This window comes from Sorex araneus, chromosome 3, assembly GCF_027595985.1.
Source record: "Sorex araneus isolate mSorAra2 chromosome 3, mSorAra2.pri, whole genome shotgun sequence".
In the NCBI taxonomy this organism is placed as follows: Eukaryota; Metazoa; Chordata; class Mammalia; order Eulipotyphla; family Soricidae; genus Sorex; species Sorex araneus.
In genome coordinates, this window is record NC_073304.1 from 129,957,356 (window position 1) to 129,961,547 (window position 4,192).

Here is a 4,192-nt window from a genome sequence, read left to right on the forward strand (position 1 = left end):
AGAGATTTATTTTGCACTCACATTCAAGAAACGTGATTCAAAAAGTTGGTCAACACAGGTCTACAATCAGCTGGAAGGAGAGGGACAGATACAGAATGACCTCTCTCCTATGTGCATTATCAAAAGCATGGTATGGAAATAAATGATCAAAAGAAACAGACCATAAGAACTATTTTTCAGAACTGACCTGACCAAGGGTAGGGAGTCAGGGTGCTGTAGGGGGACCTGGGGATAGTGATGAGGAAAGCAGGCACTCTGATGGAGAGTGTGGTATTTGAATGTTGTACACATGAAAACTTATCATTTACTCTATTGTAAATAAGTATCTTTCAATTTTTTTGAATGATGCTCCAAGACAGAAATACCCCCAATCCCCGTACACACATTAATCGTGTTTTTTATGCCACACCCAACTGCGTTCAGTTATTCTAGAGGTACTCTCCTCTTTTGTGACCTCTGAAACAGTGTTCATGGAGCATGGGGACCAACCTCAGGCAGTACTTGCTAACCAGGCATAAAGATTTAATGTTAGGACCCATAAAATGTTGCTTGGAGGTCATGTGGTACCATGGAATGAACACAGGTCCATGCACGTGCAGCACAAGCACTGCTGACCACTGTGCTATTTTCTTGGCCCAAACTCTTCTTTTTTGTACAAGAAATGTTATATAAATGGTCATACAACTTCAACCTATATGAAATAGACATGAAGGGGCTGGAGAGAAAATACAATAGGTAGGGAACTTGCTTTGCAAGTGACCCACCCAGATTTGATCTCCAGCATCCCATATGTTTCTCCAAGCCCCACAAGAAATGATTTCTGAGCTCAGAGCCAGGAGTAAGCCCTGAGCATTGATGGGTGTGGCCAAGAAAGAAAGAGAAAGAGAAAGGAAGGAAAGAAGAAAGGATGGATGGAAGAAAAGAAGGAAGGATGGATGGAAGGAAGGTAGGGAGGAAGGAAGGAAATAAGTAACGTGAACACAGGGTAAATTCTCAAATGCAAATCTTTTTATAGGTCTTATTTCTCATCTGAGTGGTATTCCAATTCAAGCTATTTACTGTACTCCTGAATCTGTGGTATTCTTCAAGTCATAGCAGTAAAAGCATTTTTAATTCCTATCTGGAAGTATAGTTTCTTAGAAAAATGAATTAAAGATTTCTAAAAAGAATAGGGAAGGTAATTTCAAGCCAGACTTTCCTAAGAAACAAATCTTAAAAAAAAAACTCAGATCATTGGTATTATTATTGCCCAGAAACAGATTTCATAGTTAAAAATAAAATCATGTGTGTCTTGACAAGATGGATAGAAACAACAAGAAAAAAACACATTTTCTTTGGATGAATGAGGTAGATAATCAAAGAAACAGCTTTTTCATATTGATTGGCTCATCTTTCCAGAGACCAATGATGAAATCCATCTGGACATTTGTTAAGGAACAGATGGACCTATATCAAATGACAGTGAACTGTTCCCTCTCATAATTCACCAATGGTGTTCTTTGAACAAATAACACTACTAAAGACCTAAAGTATTATAATTTTTCTCTTGTGGCTTGGTTAAAGATTAGATAATTCTTGTACTTATTTTACATTTGTAACTTGGAAATGAAAAGAGAATATCTATCTCAATTTAGTATCTGTAAAGAATCTGGAGCAATTTAATAATTGCTGTGCCAGGGAGAACAATAGAGTGGTTAAGGCATTTGTTGTGCACAATATCAACCCAGATTTGACCCTTGACACCACATATGGTTTTCTGAGTGACCTCTGCACATAAAGCCATGTGTAGGGGGATTCCCCATATACCACCATGTGATACCCCAACCTCCAAATAATAAAAAAAAGATTAAAGGCAAATAATGAATCATGTGTACTAAGCAGCATCAAAAACTTTTTTGAGAAAATAATGCTAAATAAAGCAAGTGTGCTTTTTCAGTTTTATACTATAATGTTTTCATGTATTAAATGTGACCTATTTTCAATGATCTCCTTCCTGACATGTTAGTCTCATACACCAAATATCCCTATCTATAGGAGACTTTAGGCCTTAATTAGTATTTTTTATTTCATATATATAGCTTATATAACCTGCTTTTGTCTTTGTCCTCATCACCCATAATATTAGTTGCTTAATTGCTATTTTTCTTCATTGCCATCCATACTCATTATATACCAAATACATCATCATCCTACTATCAATTTTCCTAGGACCTCAAATTACTTCTCTTCAAGTCTTTCAAAAGAAGTCCTGTACCTGAAATCTTTCTCATACTCTTCTTTTCATGCCCAGCAAGAAGACTATTTCATGTCTTAGACTCAACTTCCTAAATCTCGAAAACCCTTAACCTTTCTTTTGTACACTTCCTTCTGATTCTGATTGAAAGACTGACATTTAGTTTTATTCATTTATCAAAAAAATCACAACAGTACTCTATTTTCTTTCTTAAACATGGGTTTCTTTCAAGAATATAAAGCTCGCACGAGCGTTCAACGGCCTGCAGAGCATCATGCCTAAGTTTTACTGTGACAACTGCGACACGTACCTCACCCATGACTCTCCATCTGTGAGAAAGACTCACTGCAGCGGCAGGAAACACAAAGAGAATGTGAAAGACTACTATCAGAAATGGATGGAGGAGCAGGCCCAGAGCCTGATTGACAGGACAACTGCTGCATTTCAACAAGGCACGATTCCTCCGACTCCATTCTCTGCCCCTCCTCCTGCGGGGGCGATGATCCCACCTGCGCCCAGTCTCCCGGGTCCTCCTCGCCCTGGGTTGATGCCAGCACCCCATATGGGGAGCCCTCCCATGATGCCGATGATGGGCCCCCCTCCTCCCGGGATGATGCCGGTGGGACCTGCTCCTGGAATGAGGCCGCCGATGGGAAGACCACATGCCCTTGATGCCCGGGCCTTCAATGATGAGACCCCCTGCCCGCCCCATGATGATGCCCACTCGGCCTGGAATGACTCGGCCAGACAGATAAGGAGAGCGGGAGCCGATCTCTCTCTCTGTCTATTTCTCTCTCTCCACTTCTGTCACTTGTTCTTCTTCACCAGGAGATCTCGGTGCTGTGACTCTGGGTTTTCTCCAGGGGTGTTAGAGGGAGACTTGCCCCCACTTTCCCATCAGAGAGAGGATAGTTCTGGAGGGGGCTAGTAAATGGAACAAGAAAAACCAGAACTTTTCATTTGTATTGTGAAACATGGAAATAAAGTTGTCGACTCTTAGTTAAAAGAAAAAAAAAGAATATAAAGCTCTGGGATAATTCCATTAGAAGTATAGACATTATTAGAAGATCACAAATACACAGAGACAGAAGTTTGGTGCTTTACTTAGTTTACCACTTCCTCCAGAATCTGTTCATTAGGTAGTACTCTTCATTCAGATTTCTCCCTCTAGATCTCCTGATAAATTGTTTCTTTGAATGATACATCATGGAATCTCTCTTCTTCATATTTGTCTTCTAGTTCTCTCCATTCATCCTTCAGAGAAGATGAATTTTATCAGATTATTTAGATATTGTGAAACCTCTGGAGATGTCTCAAGTTCCTCCAAAATTGAATCCCTTCCAGAAATGTGCATCCAAACTCAACAAAATTGTTCTCCAATTTTTATAGATTTAATCTTAAAATAGAATAGGGATTATTTTATGCTAAGGAACACTCTTTTCCCAGGAAGAGGAACAGAGGACACCAGACACCTGAGGTTGCTTTATGGATCCATACAAGAGTGATTATTCTTAACATCCTATGTGCCCTCAGGCTTCTAATTTGCTACCATCCTCAACATTTGATAATCTGCTTATTTTTATCTGTCACATTACTTGAGATGTTAGACAGGCAAGCAGATTTGACTAATTGCAAAATTCTGCAATCTTACTGACATTATAAAAGATAAATTTATGTGAAAGTTTAATGACAATTTTTAAAATGTTTTTTCCTGTGTCCCTCAAAGCTGTGTTTTCCACCTACAAAAATATGTTTGCTTCTACCATGATAAGTGCAAGGTTACTACACATACATTTTTTAGCTAATCTCAGACTCATTTAACAAAATGATCTGGTAATAGGGATAAATTGCTGTCTTAGGTACTAGAAATAGGACAATGATTTTTTTTCTTTTTTAAAATTTTGTTTTGTTTTTTTGGAGGGCTCATAAGCCTGGTGATGTTCAGGGGTAACTGCTGGC

At 38.8% G+C, this 4,192-nt stretch overlaps 1 pseudogene; it reads left to right on the top strand.

Annotated features, from left to right (window-relative positions):
- Window positions 1-2,484: 2,484 nt before the first annotated feature.
- Window positions 2,485-3,158, top strand: LOC101545854 (U1 small nuclear ribonucleoprotein C-like; annotated as a pseudogene).
- Window positions 3,159-4,192: the final 1,034 nt, after the last annotated feature.